At 37.3% G+C, this 21,786-nt stretch overlaps 1 protein-coding gene and 1 long non-coding RNA gene across 6 annotated transcripts in view; one reads left to right on the forward strand and one right to left on the reverse strand.

The window, feature by feature from the left end:
• C7H8orf34 (chromosome 7 C8orf34 homolog) overlaps window positions 1-21,786 on the reverse strand; it is a 486,354-nt gene that overhangs the window by 415,301 nt on the left and 49,267 nt on the right. The gene's annotated exons all lie outside the window — the stretch shown is intronic.
• Window positions 1,716-19,236, forward strand: LOC129524327 (uncharacterized). The gene is made up of 3 exons (XR_008668109.2): window positions 1,716-1,853; window positions 16,337-16,573; window positions 19,089-19,236. It is a non-coding gene; the product is annotated as an uncharacterized lncRNA (long non-coding RNA).

A 21,786-nucleotide genomic window follows, 5' to 3' on the forward strand; every position in this document is an offset into this window, starting at 1 on the left:
CCCGGTTCCTAACAGGTCATGGACCTGTAACAGTCCATGGCCCGGGGATGGGGACACCAGCTCAGTGGGATGGGAGTGAATGTTCCTTTTATAAAACAGGAACTTGTTGTCATGAAAAACAAGAAATCTTACGAAAATAAGTAATCCATGAGGTTTAAAATATATTGCCAAAATCAAGATATAAGTGGAAGGACTGAGTAATAAATTCAAAGGATCTTAAAAATTTAAGCTGAATAAATCTGTTGACAAATGAAAATAACAAAAAAAAGGGAAAGTATAAATTAAGAGAAATGTTAGCGAGATACAAAAGGCCTAACATTTTTAAGAAGGATTTGAAATAAATTCAGTTGCCAACGCAGATGAGAAAACAGAAAGCAATAATAATTCCCTAAGCTGAAGAGACAGACCCACAGCAACAGACTGAAAGAGCTCAGAATTCACGAACAGAACCATGAGTAAACATCCTGAAGAAATGTTGTGAGTTCAAAGACAAAATAATATAATAAAATATTTCAGAGGGGAAAAATGCTACCTACAGAGTAAAAAGAATCTGATATATCAAATTTCTCATCAGTAAAACTGGATGTTAAAAAAACAAACAGCACGACCTTTACTGTAGATCTTAGCCTGTAGGGAGCAGGCAAAATTATCTTACAGTTTTACGAATATGTCCCATTGTAAATCAAATGGGGGGCCAGGGAATTAGGATATTTTCAAACATGAACTTCAAAGACTTTATCTCCCTTACATTCTACTTGAAAAAAATATTTAGAAGAGATACTCTATAACGATAAAAAAAAAAAAAAAAGGAACCTAAGAAAAAGTAGCCAGGTATATGAAAATGTAGTGAAATGCTAGAAAAAAAATTGTAATATAGAACCTGACATTTTGTAAGTCCTTCAAGTGATAATACTTTAATAAAATGTTATTACTTTTCCAGTTCTGTGGGTATGATTCCTCTATGTAGATCGATAGTTGCAAAGCTGAGGCAGATCGTATGCGTGTAGCTCATGCTCCAGCCTCCTCAGCATCCTGCTTCTGAGACAGCTCCTGGCTTCATGCTCCTGGTTTACTCTCCTCTCTGTGAGCCACCCAGAGCACAACCCCACCAGTAACAAGAGGCTCTCACAGCATCACCTTGTGCTTCAGTTTACTCAAGATAGCAGTCCTTTGTAATCCATTTAGGATCTGTGGGCGGAATAATGCTGCCTTAGAAGCTACTGGTCTAGGTCGGATGTGGTGGCTCATGCCTGTAATCCCAGCAATTTGGGAGGCCAAGGTGAGTGGATGACTTGAGGTCAGGAGCTTGAGACCAGCCTGGCAACATGGCGAAACCCCGTCTCTACTAAAAATATAAAAATTACCTGGGTGTGGTGGCCGGTGCCTATAGTCTCAGCTACTTGAGAGGCTGAGGCCCGAGAATCACTAGAACCTGGAAGCAGAGATTGCAGTGAGCTGAGATCGCGCCACTGCACTCTAGCCTGGGTGACAGAGCAAGACTCTCTCTCTCTCTCTCTCTGTCAATAATAATAATAATTAATTAATTAAAATCATTAAAAATTTAAAAAAGAGAAGAAACTACCGGTCCAGGGTGAGCTGATCAGCTCCCTTCACCCAACACACTCTTAGGAGGCTCCCAGAATGCCTCTTATCTCTCCCAACTGGGTCATCAACAGAAACAAAAGCCTTCTATTACATCACTCAGACCGTCGAGCCCACAGTTCACAAATCCAATCTATCTTCAACTCTTGATAATTCCAAACCCTTCCTTCATATAAGAAAGACCAAAACTACGTGTATGTTTACTGAAACCAAAGCCCCCAGAGGACCAGCAGATCAATTGTCTGTCTACGGTAAGCCCTTCCATTTGTTTCCTCTCTGTTTCCCCTGCAGGCTTTTAGCCCCATGTCGGGTCCCCAGGACCAACCCTGCTTCACATTTCAGGACCACACAACCCTCCTCCTGACACTCAACTCTCCACCCTATAAATGAAAATTCCTTGTGAAAATCTTAGTCTGTGCCTTTTATTTGGTGACATGGTTTTTGAATGTTCCCATACCTTTGTTTTCTTCCTCTAATAGCAAACTCTTTTTGTATGCTTTGTGATACTTTTTCATGGCCTAAGACACTAGAAAAATTCAGGAAATCTAAAAGTTGAGATTCAACAATAAAAGCACTAAGTTTCATTATAGAAGGAAAATAGTACAGAGCCTTTTAAGTAGTTTATTCGTCTTTAGTTTCTCACAGAATTATGGGAGGGAGGTAGATTAGAAACAAAAATTAAGTGTGTATTTTCTTCTTAGTTAGTTTTTTAATAGTGGCAAATAGATTTTGTCTTGTGTGTTTTAGCTGTTCTTCTGTATGTCTGACACAGGCATTGTTTACCAGGAAGAGGAAAATAATTCACAACCATGTGAAATGGTGATAAAATGGATACTGTCTGATATAAGACATAAGTGGATACTCCCTGGACAAAATCTTAGGTGACACAGTAACTGTAACCTATCCCACAGCTATGAGCTCTCTACCAGTCCAGCTGAATCCACCATTTCTGGTGGGGAGTCCATGAGAACTGTCTTAATATGCAGTGGTCAGCCTGGTCCACACCTATAAAATTACAATATCCTAGGGAGATCTGGCTGGGTAACAGATATAACAATATTTTATTTTAGGACTTAGGTGAGTCCAGTGATCTGAGAATAAACCAAACTCTTAGCATTTGAGGTGGCTTCTAATATCTAAGGATTCAAGTACCCTAAAAGGCCCAGAATTCCTTTACTGTCTGCAAAGATCCAACGTAATAGCCCTGTGCCCAAAATGCTAAATCTAAGCTAACATTGATATCAGGCTCCAATCAACAAATGATCATCAAACCACCTTAAGAATGTACTCCCATTCACATTTGCTACAAAGAGAATAAAATACCTAGGAATACAACATACAAGGGATGCGAAGGATCTCTTCAAGGAGAGCTACAAACCACTGCTCAAGGAAATAAGAGAGGACACAAACAAATGGAAAAACATTACACGCTCATGGATAGGAAGAATCTATATTGTGAAAATGGCCATACTGCCCAAAGTAATTTATAGATTCAGTGCTATCCCCATCAAGCTACCATTGACTTTCTTCACAGAATTAGAAAAAAAACTAATTTAAATTTCAAAAAAAAGAGCCCACATAGCCAAGACAATCCTAAAAAAAAAAGAACAAAGCTGGAGGCATCACACTACCTGACTTCAAACTATACTACAAGCCTACAGTAACCAAAACAGCAGATCCTGGTACCAAAACAGATTTCTAGACCAATGGAAAAGAACAGAGGCCTTAGAAATAATGCCACACATCTACAACCATCTGATCTTTGACAAACCTGAGAAAAACAAGCAATGGGGAAAGGATTCCCTATTTAATAAATGGTGTTGGGAAAACTGGCTAGTCATATGCAGGAAACTGAAACTGAGCCCCTTCCTTACACCGTATACAAAAATTAACTCAAGATGGATTAAAGACTTAAACATAAGACCTAAAACCATAAAAACCCAGAAGAAAACTGAGGCAATACCATTCAGGACATAGGCATGGGCAAGGACTTCATGACTAAAATACCAAAAGCAATGGCAACAAAAGCCAAGATTGACAAAGGAGATCTAATTAAACTAAAGAGCTTCTGCACAGCAAAAGAAACTATCATCAGAGTGAACAGGCAACTTACAGAACGGGAGAAACTTTTTGCAATCTATCCATCTGACAAAGGGCTAGGGGAGGGATAGCATTAGGAGAAATACCTAATGTAGGTGATGGGTTGATGGGTGCAGCAAACCGCCATGGCACGTGTATACCTATGTAACAAACCTGCACGTTTTGCACGTGTACCCCAGAACTTAAACTATAATAATAAAAAAAGAATGTACAGAGACAAAAGGTAAACTGAATCACTCATGTGTAGTAACTCAAGGTTTCCAAGACATGGGGGAAGAAAGCACAGAAGGTCAAGAGGAAGAGCCGCAAATGGCAAGAATGAGCAAGACAGTAAGGGATGGAGCATGACACAGGAATCATTGCCAGTCCTCAGGCACTCCTGCCTTCCAGTGGCCTCCCCTATGGGCATAAGTGTACATTATGGAAGAGTTGTCATATCCACTACTATCAACTTAACATCATAAAGCTCCTACTGATGTCTGTTCTAGGTCAAGTCGGAATCCTCAAGAAGTAATTTGATATTTGGAAGCACAGCACTGCATGAATTTGAAACTCCAGTAACAGCAGGAAACATCAACAAGGAGTTTCCCTGCCTGCTGCTTCCCAGTGACTGGGGAGGGGTACAGTCACTGGGATGCATGGGGCTTCCTCTCACAGCCCCTGTGGTAATGAAGATTTTATTTGCAATCATATTCATTGGCCATTGTTACCAAATGGAAAAGACTTATTCATATGGAGTTCTCACCAGCACATGAAACATTCTCCAAGATAGACCTCAAAATAAGTCACAATACATTTTTAAAAATCAAAATCATATCAAATATCTTCCCAGACCACAACAGAATAAAACTGTAACTCAATATCAAGAGGAACTTTGGAAACTATACAAATACTGGAAATTAATAAATGGAAATTAAACAACATGCTCCTGAATAATCTTCAGGTAAACAAAGATATAAATGTTTAAAATTTTGAAACAAATGAAAATAGAAATACAATATAACAAAAGCCGTGCAATACAGTCAAATCAGTGCTAAGAGGGAAGTTTATCGCATTAAATGCCTACATCAAAAAAGTAGGAAGATCACAAATTAACAACCTAATGTTGCACTTCAAGGAACTAGAAAAACAACAGATCAAACCCAGAGTTAGCAGAAGAAAACAAATAACAATGATCAGCGCAGAATTAAATGAAATTGAGATGAAAAAACAATAAAGGATCAATGAAAGAAAAAATTAGTCCCTCAAAAAGATAAACAAAATTGACAAACTGCTAGCCAGACTAACCAAGAAAAGAAGAGCGATGATTCAAATATACAAAATCAGAAATGAAAAATGAGACATTACAACTGATACCCTGCAAATACAAAAGATCATCAGAGATTGATATGAAACAACTATATGCTCACAAATTAGAGAACCCACAGGAAAGAAATAAATTCCTGGAAACATACATCCCAGAATTGAAGCAACAAGAAACAGAAATCCTGAATAGTCCAATAACAAGTAACGAAATTGAAGCAATAAAAATCTCCCACAACAACATAAAAGCCCAAAACCAGGTGAATTTGTAGCCAATTTTACCAAACCTACAAATAGCTAATACAAGTTATCCTGAAACTGTTCCAAAAATCAAGGAGGAGGGAATTCTCTCTAACTCATTCTATGATGCCAGTATCACCCTGGTACCAAAACCAGATACGAACACACACACACACACACACACACACACACACACACACACACACACAAAAGAGAACTATAGACCAATATCCCTGATGAACATAGACGCAAAAAGTCCTCAATAAAACATTAGCAAACTGAATCCCAACAGAATGTTAAAAAGATAACACACCATGATCAAGTGGGTTTTATATTAGGGGTGGGTGCCAAGATGGTTCCACAAACATGAATCAATACATGTTAAACATCACATAAACAGAATTAAGAAGAAAAACAAATGGCCATTTCAAGAGATGAAGAAAAGGCTTCATTTCAAGAGATGAAGAAAAGATAAAAATTCAGCATCCCCTTATGACAAAAACTCTCAACGAATGGGCATAGAAGGAACATACATCCAAATAATCAAGGCCATATATGAGAAACCCACAGCCAACATTATAGTGAATGGGGAAAAGGTGAAAGTATTCTCTCTATGAATTAGAATAAGACGAGGATGCCCATTCTGACCACTCCTATTCAACATTGTACTGGAAGTCCCAGCCAAAGCAATTAGGCAAGAGACAGGAATAAAAGGCATCCAAATTGGAAATGAGGAAGTAAAATTATTCCTGTTGGCTGATGATATACTCTTATTTTTAGAAGATCCTAAAGACTCCACCAAAAAACTCTTAGTTTTGATGAATACATTCAGTACAGTTTCATGATATAAAATCAACATATACAAATTAGTGGTGTTCCCATACATCAGTAATAATTCAGCTGAGAACCAAATCAAGAAGGCATTCACATTTACAATAGCTACAAAAAAAAAAAAACTAGGAATATGTTTAACCAAGGAGGTGAAAGATCTCTATAAGGAAAACTACAAAACACTGATGAAAGAAACCGAAGATAACATGAAGAAATGGAAAAACAACCTATGCTCATGGACCAAAAGAATCAATATCATTGAAATGACCACACTGCCCAAGCAATCTACAGAGTCAATGCAAACTCTATGAAAACACCAACATCATTTTCATTTTTTAATAGAATTAGACAAAACTATCCTAAAATTTACATAGAATCAAAAAGGAGGCCAAATAGCCAAAGCAATCCTAAGCAAAAAGAACAAAGCTGAAGGCATCACATTGCTTCACTTCAAATTATGTTGCAAGGGTATAGTAACCAAAACAGCATGGTACTGACACAAAAATAGACACATAAGCTGGGCATGGTGGTGCACACGTGTAGTCCTAGCTACTCAGAAGGCTGAGGCAGGAGGATCACCTGAGCCCAGGAGTTGGAGGCTGCTGTGAGCTAAGATCGCACCATTGCACCCTAGCCTAGATGACAGAGCAAGATTCTGCCTCTAAAAAATAAAAATAAACAGACAGACAAACAGACACATAGATCAACAGAACTGAAAAGAGGATTCCAGAAATGAAGCCACATACAACCAACTAATCTTTGACAAAGCTGAGAAGAACATACACTAGGGAAAGGATATCCTTTTCAGTAAATAGTGCCGGGGAACTTTGCAATAAATAATGCTGGGGAAATTGGATAGCCATATGCAGAAGAATGAAACTAGATTCTTATCTCCTACCAGATACAAAAATCAACTCTAGATGGACTAGAACTTAAATTTGAGACTTGAAACTATAAAAATATTAAAAGAAAGCCTAGGGAAAACTCTTTTGCACATTGGTCTTGGCAAAGAATTTATGACTAAGACCTCAAAAGCACAGGCAACAAAAACAAAAAATAGACAAATGGGACTTCATTAAACTAAGAAGCTTCTGCATAGCAAAGGAAAGGATCAACAGAGTGAATAGACAGCTTGCCAAATGGGAGAAAATATTTGCAAACCATGCATCCAACAGTAAACTAATACCTAGAGTTTACATGGAACTCAAACAACTCAACCACAACAACAAAAACCCCAAATAATTCCAGTAAAAAGTGGCAAAGGACATGAATATACATTTTTCAAAAGAAGACATACAAGTGGACAACAAGCATATGGAAAAATGCTCATCATCAATCATCAGGGAAATGCAAATTAAAACTACAATAAGATATCATCTTACACCACTCAGAATGGTTATTAAATGAAGTAAAAAAATAAATAACGGATGTTGGTGAGGATGCAGAGAAAAGGGAATGCTTACACACTGTTGGTGGGGATGTAATTACTACAACTTCTATGGAAAAGAGTATGCAGATTTCTGAAAGAACTAAAAATAGAATTACCATTTGATCCAGCAATCCCACTACTGGGAATCTACCCAAAGGAAAAGAAATTATTATATCAAGAAGGTACCTGCTCTCATATGTTTATTGTAGCACAATTCACAATAGCAAAATTATAAAATCAACCTCAATGTCCATCAACAGATGATTGAATAAAGAAAACATGATATGTATACACAGTGGAATACTATTTGGCCATAAAAGAATAAAACCATGTCTTTTGCAGCGACATAGATGGAACTGGGGGCCATTATCTTCAGTGAAACAACTCAGAAACAGAAAGAGAAATACTGTATGTTCTTACTTTTAAGTGGGAGTTAAATAATCTGTACACATGGACATAAAGTGCGGAATGATAGACAACAGAGGCATGGAACGGTGGGAGGGTAGAACAGGGGGGTTGATGATGAGAAATTAATGGATGCAATGTATGCTATTCTGGTGACAGATATATAAAAGCTCTGACTTCAACACAGCACAAACTATTCATGTAACAAAATTACAATTGTACCCCCATAAACTTATAGAAATGAAATAAACTCATATAAATAAATAAATAAATTTTCACTATTATTAGGACTAACTGGCACTGACTTAAGGCATTCTAATAAATACAGTCTTATCCTGAAAAATATTAAAGATAGGATGGGTGATATAATTTTCTGGGTTCAGTACAAAATGAATATGGGAGGTCCCTTGTTCAAAAATGATTAGGAATTTCAAGACAATAACAGCAGAGTATTAAATCAAGAAGGAGACCCTCTGAGAATAGTGGCCTGAGGGACAGCACAGGTCACACACCCACGAGACAGCCCTGACAAAAGGAATGTGAAGAGTTGCTGAGTAAGACACTGCTGTGCTGTCACCTGCTTTTTCAGTAAATTTCTCCAATGTTAAAATTGCATATTTAGCAAAACAATCCAAATATAGCATGAATATCTCAAGAGTACTTGAAACTTTTTCAAACTGCTATAAAATCATGTCTTTGATAAGGAGGATGAGTTATATATGTGAATTCTTCTGTGTCCAAATAATTAGTTTTTTAGTGTATAAGTTAAAGTGTACAACATAATACTTTGATATACTTATACTAATACATAGTGAAATGGTTACTATTGTCACTCAAATTAACATATCTATCATTTCAAATAGCTATCTTTTGTGTGTGTTTTTTTACCACACCAAAAAAAAACTTTATTTTATAACACTGCTGAGTTTTCAAAATATTATGTTAGTAAACTGTATTTTGTCCCTGATAACTGTTTCATTACAAATTCCTTTCAGGCTTATGTAAATCAACCTATGAGCATATATTTAATAAAAGTGGGATAGCCTTCACAGATATTAATCACAGGTTCAAGTGTAAGAGAAATTTAATTAGCTTTATTTTAGCTTACTTAGTAGGCTTTTAAATTAAGAGGCCCTGAAGACTTCTGTTGGCTAAAGGACTAAATAAAAACCATAGGATATATTTTAGTATCTTTGTGTTTCTCTAATCTATGCCTCAGGTTGTTACATTGCTTTACTTGTGTTATGTGTATTTTGCCAGTCCTGAGAAGATATGTCATGAATGAAAGGAAAAAATAGACTAAAACAAATCAATAGAAAATAAAATATAGACAGGCCAGGTGCAGTGGCTCATGCTTGTAATCCCAGCACTGTGGGAGCCCAAGGCAGGTGGATCTCTTAAGGCCAGGAGTTTGAGACCAGCCTGGCCAACAGGGTAAAACCCCATCTCTACTGAAAAGAAAAAATTGGCTGGGTGTGATGGTGCACACCTGTAATCCCGGCTACTTAGGAGGCTGAGGCAGGAGAATCATTTGAACCCAGGAGGTGGAGGTTGCAGTGAGCTGAGATAATGCCATTGTACTTAAGACTGGGCAACAGAGTGAGACTTCATCTCAAAAAATAAAAATTAAAAAAATAGGGTCAGTTCACAGGACAAAAGGAATGGCTTTCATGCAGTGCAGCACAATTCAACAGATTGTTTCAAACGTAAAAATGTGCATCCCAATCTAGCCACTCTAAAATGATAAATGCACAAGGATATAGTCAAGTGCTATTTATAATAACCAAGATTGGTAACCACCTAAAAGTTCATTGATAATATTTTGGCTGAATAAATTATTATACCATATACTTTGGAATATTTTACAATTATTAAACAAAATAAAGAACTTTATATATACTCATATAGATTTCTCTCCACATTAAATTGCTAAATGTAAAAATATACTTAAATAGTTAATTTATTAGTTTATGATTTGTAAGGTAATTGTTCACTAAAGTGGAAGTTGGGAGCCTAGTTAGGATAGCGTTTAGGAAAACATGGGAATTGAAACAAGAATGGAGAAATATTTTGGAGACTAGGAGAAGAAAGATTGCTTCAATGTAAAAACAATGAATGCCTGTAATCCCAGCACTTTGGGAAGCTGAGAGGGGTGGATCACCTGAGGTCAGGAGTTTGAGACCAGCCTGGCCAACATGGAAACCTTGTCTCTACTAAAAATACAAAAGCTAGTCAGGTGTGGTGGCAGGCTCCTATAATCCCAGCTACTCAAGAGGCTGAGGCAGACAATTGCTTGAACTTGGGAGATGGAGGATGCGGTGAGCCAAGATCGTGCCACTGCACTCCAGCCTGAGCAACAGAGTGAGACTCTACCTCAAAAAAAAGAAAATAAATAAAATAAAAATTTTTAAAAAACAAAAACAATGAAGGGGTGTCTTAGTCCATTTGTGTTGCTATAAAGGAATACTTGAAGCTGGGTATTTATAAGGGTTTAGTTGGCTCACAGTTCTGCAGGCTGTATAAGATGCATGGTGTTAGCATCTGCTTCTCATGAAGGCCTCAAGCTGCTTCCCCTCATGGCAGAAGGTGAAGGGGAGCTGGCTGTGCAGAGATCACATGGCAGGAGAGGAAGCAAGAGAGAGAGAGGAGGCACCAGGCTTTTTTTTTTTTTTTTTTTTTTTGACAAGCAGCTTTTGCAGGAACTAATAGAATGAGAATTCACTCATTACTGGAAGGACAACATGAAGCCCTTCATGAGGGATCCACCTCTATTGCCCAAACACCTCCCACTAAGCTCCACCTCCAATATTGGGGGTCAAATCGTAACATGAGGTTGGAAGGGGACAGATATCGAAACTATAACCAGGGGTACAGGTGTGGGGAACAAGAGTGACAGTCTAAGACTGCTAGAACTGGAAGGGCCTTCAAAATGATGTGGTAGAGCTTTCTTGCTTTACAGGTGAGGGGGCTGAAGACCATAGGAATAAACTGACTTGCCCAAGTTTACAAAGCCTTAAGAGTTGTGCTATATATGGTACAAGATGGGATTTATAATTAATTTATTATAATGATCATTAATAATTAATTCCTCATTAAAATTTTAGGAAATATTATAAATTTTAAAACATGCTGGTAAGTTCAATAAACAAGCATTTAGCCATTTTTTAAAATCGTATGTCAAACTCAATGCTAGAGTCTAGGAGATACTAGGATGAATAAAATATGTCTTCTGTTGTTTGGAGGTGGGGTCACAGTGTGCAGCGGTTAAGAAAAAAATATGCCAAAATATGCTTGAAGTGCTATAAAAAATGACTTTATTTTCTTTAATAACTGTAAAATATTCCAAAGTATGGGGTATAATAATATGTCATTTGGTGTAAGAGTTGCTAAACTTCTATATCTACTGCCTCCTTAGGAATAAGTTTAGAAAAAAATATTTGATTTTATCACATGTAAAGTGTCATCACTATGTACACTTACTTCCTCTCCCTGCCTTCAGGTTCTGTAGGTTTTCTTACCATTGAACACTTCAGATGAATATAGATGTTTGTCTTCTACCCCACAACGTCACAACTCCAACATAGACATTTGAAGTTGATTTCGTTTCCTACTTGGCCCTCCCCAGTACCCGTCTCCCATCAACCTTGACTGCCTTCTAGTTGTTCTTATAATATAGTTCTAATGTAACAGTTGTCTACGTGCCACTTTCTTCATAGACTATGAACTCCTAAACCACAAGGATCTTAGCTTTCATACATTCTAAACTTTCTATTGCCCATATTAATGATATCTATTGATGAAATCAGTATATTTTCAATTTTATTTTTCATTGTTATTTGACATGGTGAGGCAGAAATAAGAAGTATAAAACAGAACATGTCCTTTGACATCAAGGATTTCACAATTAGTACTGACCAGTGATTCTCAATAGAAACAGGGGGCCCCATTCCAGATGTTAGGAATCTTGGACTAATGACAGCCAGAATATGTGTGTGTGTGTGTGTGTGTGTGTGTGTGTGTGTGTGTGTGTGTGTGTGTGTGTCACAGAGAGAGAGAGAGAGAGTGCATGTGTGTGGCTTGCATTCAGAGAGGGATGGAAACAAACATAATATATTTTGTGACCTTTCCCCAATAGTTATATGTCCAGGAAAAAAAAACCTTGTTCTATTCTTCATTTATGTCTCCCAGAATGTGACAATATTAATCCCTAGGCACGTCAAAGTGGCTCACTAGGGATTTACATACTGACAGTTGTTTAAAAAAATACTTTTTGTACTTTTTCCACATATTTGACATTTAGGAATGTTCTATTACTTGACATGGTATGGAGACATTCATATTACTGATAAATTTCTTGCTAAATTCCTTCCAAAGCTGCCAAAATAAACTGCTTAAAGTCATACTCTAGGAAAACTGTAGAATTTAAACTGCAAACATTGAACAGTATCTTCTCATCACTAGCACTCTACAAAGTATGATTCATTAAGTTAGAACTATCTCTAGAATTACCACATTTTTAAAGGAAGTGGTTTTATTCCTTAGTATTTTCTACAGTATAGTCTTTTGGAGTGAAATCTTGAGCAAAAAATTAAATGAAACGCACCATCACTAATGGTGGCCACTAGATGGCAACAGCAGAAATGTCACTATTTTTAGTACTAAATTACGGAGCTAGCTTCCTTCACTTAAGAAATTATGTGCTTATTATAAACCACATGACTTCAAATCAAGATGAAATTCATCATTAAAATCATAGAAAATAGTATAAGTTTAGAAACAAATTACTTTGTAAAATATTTGGCACTCAAAAACAAGTCAATAATTGCCAAAGGATGTATGTTTCCTCCCTTTTTATTGCGGTACTATTCACAATAGCAAAGACTTGGAACCAACCCAAATGTCCAACAATGATAGACTGGATTAAGAAAATGTGGCACATATACACCATGGAATACTGTGCAGCCATAAAAAATGATGAGTTCATGTCCTTTGTAGGGACATGGATGAAATTGGAAATCATCATTCTCAGTAAACTATCGCAAGAACAAAAAACCAAACACCGCATATTCTCACTCATAGGTGGGAATTGAACAATGAGAACATATGGACACAGGAAGGGGAACATCACACTCTGGGGACTGTTGTGGGGTGGGGGGAGGGGGGAGGGATAGCATTAGGAGATATACCTAATGCTAGATGACGAGTTAGTGGGTGCAGCACACCAGCGTGGCACATGTATACATATGTAACTAACCTGCACATTGTGCACATGTACCCTAAAACTTAAAGTATAATAATAAAAAAAAAGTGGCATGCCTACCCACTCAATTTTGCTGCCTGTGGCATTATTCTTGAATTCTCCTCCACTCGAAGCCCCCAAAGGTATTTGATTGCTAAGTCTTACTGGTAACATTTCATTATTTAGTTTTGAATGTAGCCAGTCCTCTCTTCAGTTTTCACTCCCTGGTCTCAGCCACTGTCATCTCTCCCCTAGATTACTGTAATGCCCTGCTAACAGGTGTTAACTATCGTCAACCTTGTTTCTCTCCAACCCATTTTTCAAACTGAAGCAAGAGTGTATTTGTGAAGCTCTCACAACTTATTTCACTCCCCTGTTCAAAGCCCCTCAATGATTCACTATCACCTTCAGAATCAAGTCCAAACTCCTAAAGATCATTATATGGACCTGCATGAACTGATGCTTGCTGAATTCTCTAATTTCATCGCTTGTCAGTTCTCTTTTCTCAAGTTCTATGTTTCCTTTAGTAAATCTTCTTCTAAAGCCTCCTCTTTCTCTATTTTTTTTGCCATGGTGTCATTTTCTTTCCCCATGCCATTCTTAGGAAGCCCAGTGCAGAAAAAGCAATGCTAAAGCCTGACCTGGTGACAGAGTTTCTCCATCTGTCACTGCAGCCTAGTGCTGTTGCACTACGCTGCTAGGAAGGTTGACTGTCAAATTCCTCATTATTCACTGATCTGTTCACATTCCTGCGCTTTGTTCTACCAAAATTATGGAATGTCCTCTATTTTTTTTGCTCCACAATGTCCTCCATCCATTTCCTGCAACAGTGAACAACTCTGCCAAGAAGAATGTGTCGATTCTCTACATTTTTATATTTAATCAAATCATATGAATATAGCCAACATTTTTTGTAATGTGTGGAAAATATTAGAAAAAGAGTAAGACTTTAAGATAGTCTCACAGATTAAAACTCTCCCCTGGTTTCAGACCATCTAGACTTGACCAATCCTGCTTACACCTGGATTCACGTTATTCACAAAAAGGCTATTCAGTTTTATGAAATTCACCAAATACAAGCTATACATCCATTTCAGTCTTCAGCATTTCCTTCCTTCATCAGCCCCAAATAACTCATTTAAAGTATGAGTGAGAAGTACAGCACTGTTTTACAAATGAAATAAAATGTTGGCTAATGGATTAAACAAAATTAAAAAGAGAATGTGTTTTTCTAATACATTCCCTTAGGAAACATTTCCAAGGTCAACATTCAATCCTTAGGCTTTTTCCAAAACATAGCCTTTATTACCTGAAGCCAAGAACATGATATTATCACTTTTCAAAATCATAATAACCTATGAAAGAAGAAAATAGGACTCTAGTCCCTACCATAAGCATATTCTTCAAACCAAGAATAGATTGAGAATGAACTGGGGTCACTCTCGTTTCAAGTGGATTCTTGGAGGCTATCCATTTTTTATATATTTAATCTGAATATTCTTTTATTAATATTTGTTAAAGCATATGTGGGTATAAAAATTATTTGGAAAGCAAAATTATTTTATAATAGAATTTTATCTGTAGTATCTACAAAAACTTTAAGAAAAAAATAATAGTCTAGGCAGAACTTTTTTTTATATTCTGAGAAAATATACAAAAAGTTACTAAGAATAATCCAGCAAACATTCTTGTATGTGCAACTCAAGAGTAACATATTATTTTGCTTCCAGAGTTTTTAAATTATAAAATAAATAGGACATTGCTAAGAAAATAGAAATCCTCTATGCTCCCAGTAAATACGGGAACTTGATATATATTAGCAACAGCTTTATATATCAAAGGAGAAGAGTAGACTATTTTATTAAGGGCATTTGGATGATTTTCTCTATAGACAGAAATAAAATAAAATTAGGTTCTTAATTCAAACCCATTGGAAAGTAAACTCCAGATTTATTAAAGGCCTAAATGAAAAAAAATTATAAAAAGAATATATAAGAGAAAACATTTTTGACCTCAGGGAAACAAAATATTTTGTAGATAAGAATAAAATTCATGGCAAAAAATGAAAAGTAATTTCAAAATCAGAATTTATATTCTCATAAAGTCAGCTACCCTTTACCAACAAAGGCATCAAAAGTATTTCCCAGGAGTGAAAAGTTGTATGAACAATTTAGCATTCATTAGCGATACTCATTGGTTTTCCTAGTGGTCCTCTTTCTGGGCATGTGGTGGAATTGCACTTTCCCAGTTCCTTAAATGTCTGGGTGACCATGTGATTTCTTTGGCTGATGAAATGTGTGCAAAAGTGATTTATGTCACTCTCGGCAGGAGTCTTTAAGAGCCAGAGCACGATCTGTCATATTCCGGTCCCTCTGCTGTGGTGGCTGGCCACATTTTAGATATGTTCTGATAAGACCAGAACTTACCACTGACTCAGATGGACATGGAGTGTGAGTGAGAAATAAACCTTGTGGTTTAAGCTACTGAGATTTTATGGGTTGTTTGCTGTCTGTCACTTGACAGCAATGTGACAGTATCTTGCTGGACTCTGATAGCAGTGACAGAACCTCAACACACAATTGCTTAAGGAAAGAAGATAAATAATTAGTTAACAAGAACAAATCGCAGAAGAGGAAAGATATCTTGGACCATTCATGGTTACCTCTATCCAACTTTCATTATAGCTTCTCTGAGCATGTTGGCTTCATGCTCTTAAACCAGCCTCCTTCATGGGGTGGGAGACATGGCTACCAGCATGTCAGTATAGCCTTGGGATCTGAGCTAGTAAAAAAAGGACAATCTCCTTCCAATTTGAATTTGTAAACTTTTGTGACAGAACTCTGGTTGTCCTAGACATGGCTTGGCTCTTGGGCTTGTGTAAGTTACTGTGGGACATTGGCAAGTATCATCCTTTTTAGGATTATAATATCACCTCCTATGGTTTTATTAATGTTAAATGAAAGAATCCATGTGAGCATCTACTTACTACTCATGCAGTAAGTAAATACTAGCTATGATTAATATGATGACTATCTGATGGTTAGTTTTATGTGTCAATTTGGCTAAACCATAGTACCCAGTTATTTAATCAAACACTAATCTATGTGTTGCTGAAGACATTTGGTAGCTATGGTTAACAACTACAATCAGTTGACTTTAAGAAAGGTATATTTCCCTTAATACTGCAGGTGGGCCTCATCCTACTAGTTGTAGGCCTTAAAAGCAAAAATTGAGCTTTCCTGAAGAAGAAGAAAGTCTGTCTCCAGGCAGCAACACCAACTCCTGCCTGAGCAGTCGCCGACCTGCCCTGCAGATTTCAGACTTGCCAGCCTCCAAAATCACATGAGCCAGTTCCTTAAAATAACTCTCTATTGGCTCTGTTTCTCTGGAGAACCCTGTGATACAGACTGTGACTACCCTCAAAGGTAACCTTCATCTCCATTTCATAGATAAAAATCTGAGCTTCTAAGAGATGGAACTTGATTCCACAGTCAGATCCCCTGTGTTCCAAAACCCATGCCTGGGGAACGTACACAGCCTGCACCATCCAAACTTGATAAAATTCCCATAGCCAAAGAAAAAAGGATAGAAGTAACAGAGATGGAAAGAAAGAGTCTGTTCTAGTTTTAATGAATTGTATGTGATACATAAACCATTCATAGTCTGTCCCGATATGTACTAACTTCCACTTCCAAGGCATTTGTCATTACATATATTATCTTATTGCTAGCTACTTCCTCTTGACCCCTTTATGATACATTTAGAAAGCAAGTGGCCACTACCCTTTTGTTCAAAAGATTTCGTGAATTTAAACAGTTAATTTGATTCTCTCTCAAACTTTTCTTTTCTCAGGAAATGAAACTCAGTTCATGGAATTCAACTCAGACATGCAACCCAAGGCACTAACACATTAAGGGGCTGTCCAGGGCACAGAATGGTGGGCTGGACAGGGGCCCTCACATCCTTCAGCCCCAATTAAGTGTATGCCCACTGCATCCTGCTTCTTTCTCCTTCTTTCCATGGCAAAACATCCCACACCAAAAGATACAACAGTGAGGGGAAAAGCAAAACACATTCAAATTTGAAATACGATTCACAAATCCAGGGTAATGGAAGAGTCACCTTTCTTCCAATAGTGATGGTGGTGGTGACCCCTTCAAGAGTAACTGCAGCTCACCAAAATGCTTACTCACATGCCTTAATACATAACACCTTAGAAAAGAGGTCAAAAGAAAAGTGGTCATCGTTAGGATTATGTAAGCCTAAACATAATTTTCATCTAAAGAAACCGTCCTTGAACTAGATTTTGCTTTCTGTGAAAAGCAAATATATTTCTCCCCAGATAAGTTCACTAAGGCTTTCAAAAGTAAATAGAAAAGAAATTGTCAAATCATCTCATATACATCAAAAAATCACCTTCTTTTATTTGCTCGCACCTTCAGGGTTTTCATTTATAACCTCTTGGCTGAAGAAGTGTCCAAGTGTCTAATAAATTCTGAGTTCCTAAGCAACAATTTAAAAAGATAGTCACCCATGCCCTTTACAATATGATAATTACAAATTAAATCCCTGCCTCTTAACAAGGGAGGCCAATGTACCATGTGGATAACAAGTATACTTAGGTGTTGTAGGTGCTTAAAATGTGCCCATGAGTAATCATCGCAATGCCTTCCAATCATCTATTTCATTCCATCTACCATGATCTCTCCTACACGCACTGGGATGATTCTTATTTTTTTGTACCTCACATTCGAGTAGCACTTAATAGCATACATAGCACTTATATATATGATGCCCCATTTAACTCTTGGCAACTATGCAAGTATTATTCTCATCACCACATCACAGATGTGGAAAGTAAGAGCCTGTCCAAGAACACAGATCATGAAGCAAAACTGACATGGAAACCAGGTCTTTGAACTTTATAATTGCCCATTTACTGTGCTTTTTATTCAACATATAACAGGCTCCATGAGGACAATATTTTGCTCACTATTCTATCTACATTTTCTAGCAGAGACAGGAGATTTAATGAATCTCTGCAAAATGAATGCATACAAAAATACGAATGCCAGACCCTACTAGCAATGATAAAGCTTCAATTCACTGAATACCTCCTGGGTAGCATACCTTGTAATCCATATTTTTGCACACATTCTTCATCAACTGACAGTACAAAAGAGTTGCAGTACAGTTATGTGACAGAAAAGGCTAACGAGAAACTTACATCACTCATGTAAAACTCAGCTTAGGGCAGTTGTTCTCAAAATGTGATCCCTGGACCGGCAACATCAGCATGTTGGGAAACAGAAATGCAAATTTTGGGGTACCACTTTACATCTACCAAATTACTTTTACTACTTTAAATAGTCTTAAACACGGTCTTGTTATTTTACCCCTCTATAACATGGCTTTGACTACTTTGTGTTTTGGCACTGGGCAACTGATCTGTATCAAGAAAGATCAACTTAAAAAAGTAACTTGGTGAATATCCACTTGTTCATTTCTTTTGATGAATGTCCACTTGTTCATTTCTCATCAGATTAGTATCATGATGCCATATTGCCTCAGGCTGGCTAAACTATGTGTGTGAGTTGAAGGGGTGAGGGAAAAGTGGAGGAGAAGGGGAGATAAAAGTCCATATTCCTAAGGAGCTTAAGACTAATAGGAGATTTTTTAATAGAAGAGAAATTTTTGTATCAAAATGCATACCATAATGACATAGAAAGTGGTTACATGTACTTTACATGTCAGAAAAGGGGTGATTCTCAGCTAGCTGAGGTGATCAGGCAAGAATTTTCATGGACTCTAGAGAAGGAAAGCTATATCAGACTCCACTGGGGCTCTGCAGAAATACACAGAGACTAAACAGCTTAAGGACTGAGTTTGCCAAATACAAAATATTAGTAATTGCACTTTATCCCAAAACTCTTCATACAGGCTTTGTGAAGAATATTTCCATGGAAAATAGTGAGTAAAGAGTGGGTAAACGGTAAATTGAATGTCTGTTTTATCTGGAATAAGACCAAAATTGGTCTTGGGAACAAAAACCAGAAGCAATCTTCATGGAATTCATAATTGGAAAAGATCAGCGGAAAATTACCACCAACAATAGAAGGCAATCAAGAACCACTGTAACACAACTACCATGAAATGCACACTCAGTGCTAATCAGTAAGTAGCTCCCTAAGCAGCAGTGAAGTCCTGCAACAAGAGAAGATAGCTCAAGTTTGAAAGCAAGTAAATACCTTTTACTAACTCAGGTGGATGAAGGGAAATAACATTATTTATCAAAATTTACATATATGCTAAATAAAGAAAAAAACACTGTAGAGTTGTCACATTCATGCTCTATTACCTATTTTGTATTTGTTTTAGATTTCAATAAATGATGAGATAGGTAGATCAAAGAATGAGCTATTTTGACTACTTTTGGCTTTGCACAAACATTAAGAATGGTTTTCTACGAGGTTGTTTTCTTTTTTTCAGACACACAGTGCTATGAAGGAAACTCTTTTGCCTATGGTAAATCTCCATCCATCTCTGTATCTTCTTCCTTAGGAACTCGGTGTCTATTCATGACTCTATCATCCTCTCCACCAGCATGGCTGCTCCTTCTTTCTCTATTTGTAAGGAAATTAACTTTATCTTTTTAATCCACATTTGAAACTTCAGGATCATCCTTGCCCATACCTCACACTCTATAACTATTCAGTTATACTTCCTATTTAATAGTCCTCACCTGCTGCCTCCTTTCCCAGGTCCACTTAACCATCACCCTAGGTTAGGTCATCATCATTTCTCTGCTAGTAATAAATGCTAACTAATACCTTACACATCCCAGTCACCCCACACACCACCATAAGATGTATCTTCCCAAAGTGGCAATTTGACATGCACTCTCCTACCCAAATGTCATTAGTGATACTCACTTGCCTAACAAAGTTAGTACCCACTTCCTGCCTGACACTGAAGTTGGTCCATGTGCAGAATAAGGCTACTGCCCATCACCACCTTTCACCTTCCTCCCACACATGCACCATGAGCCAGATACACCAAACTACTTCTCCAAGAAAACACTGCATGTGGGTCTCCATCATGCCCATCTTTGTATCATGCCATCCTTCAGCTTGGAATACCTCAGTTAAAATACATTTGCATTTTAGCAAGAAACTTAATGCCTTTCCCTAAAGCAGTAGTTATTAATTTGTGGTGATTTTGTCCTTCAGGGCACTTTTGGCAATGTCTGGAGACTTCTTTCATTGTCACGGCTGGGGGAGGGCTATTTCTGGCATCTAGTTGGTAAAAGCCAGCAATGCTGCCAAACATCCTACAGTGCCCAGGACAGCCCCCACAGCAAAGAATGATCCAGTCCAAAATGTCAGCAGAGCTGAGGTTAAGCAACCCTGCTCTAATGCTGTACACAGCGTGGGCATCTAAAGGTCTGCAGAAGTCCTAGTGGTAAAAGGTATTTTGAAAGGAGAAGAAGAAAATCCCTTAATATTTCTCAAATCATAACACAGATCTAAGCAGAACTAGCAGTTACCCAAGGACAGCTTCTTATGTCATAGACATTTAGGAGGTTATAGAAGAAAAGACAACCCATTCAATGTTTAAACAGTTAATATCATTAGGATGGTATTACGTTGTTTCCACCTATAGATTCTAGCTTTGTCTCCTGAACAGATACAGAATAAATATATGTTTTATACAACAGCCTTTCATATATTTGAAATATATGTGCTATTCCCCTTAAGTCTTCCTTCTTAAGGTTAATATTGCTAAATACTTCAAAGCTTTTTTATTATGCTAGTCATTGTAGAAATGACCATTGCATTTGGAATATTCTAAATTAAATGCTGAACTTCAGATTTATCCCTATAAAGCTTCATATTATTCATGCCAAGTTCAGGCTCTGTTTTGTTTTGTTTTAATGTATTTCAAAATAAATAGGCCGGGTATGGGTGTCTCACACCTGTAATCCCAGAATTTTAGGAGGCTGAGGTGTGAGGAATGCTTAAGCCCAGGGGTTCAAGATCAGCCTGGGCAACACAACGAGACCTCATCTCTATAGAAAGTCAAAACCTTAACCAAGTGTGGTGGACTAGTGGGCCACGCCTGTGGTCCCAGCTACTCTGGAGGTAAAGTAGGAGGGTCACTTGAGCCCAGGAGGTTGAGACCACAAAGAGCTATTACCACGCCACTACACTTCAGTCTGGGCAACAGTGAGAAATCCTGTCTCAAACATAAGTAAATAAGTAAAATAAAGCTGATTTTTCATCATCTAGGTTTTTGGTAAAAATACTGAACAGGCCATGTTCTGGCACTAGCAAACAACTAGGGACAGTCCTCCAGGCTCATACCAATCATCAATCCATCCTCATGGGCAGGGGGATTCAATAAGATCCAAATGGCTGCACTATCACTAATTCCACATTTCTCCATCTTATACAAATCTGTGTTGTGTATATGAAAGGCTTTTCCAATTGTCTGGAAAAAAAATCTCAGATAAGCTATGTTTCCTACATGGATCTTATCTGTGAGCCTGGTTATCTTATCAGAAGCAAAGATTAAGCTAGTGTAGAATGATTTGTTCTCATTAAACTCACACTGGATTCAATGGAGCATATATCTCACT

The sequence above is a fragment of the Gorilla gorilla genome, chromosome 7, assembly GCF_029281585.2.
Source record: "Gorilla gorilla gorilla isolate KB3781 chromosome 7, NHGRI_mGorGor1-v2.1_pri, whole genome shotgun sequence".
In the NCBI taxonomy this organism is placed as follows: Eukaryota; Metazoa; Chordata; class Mammalia; order Primates; family Hominidae; genus Gorilla; species Gorilla gorilla.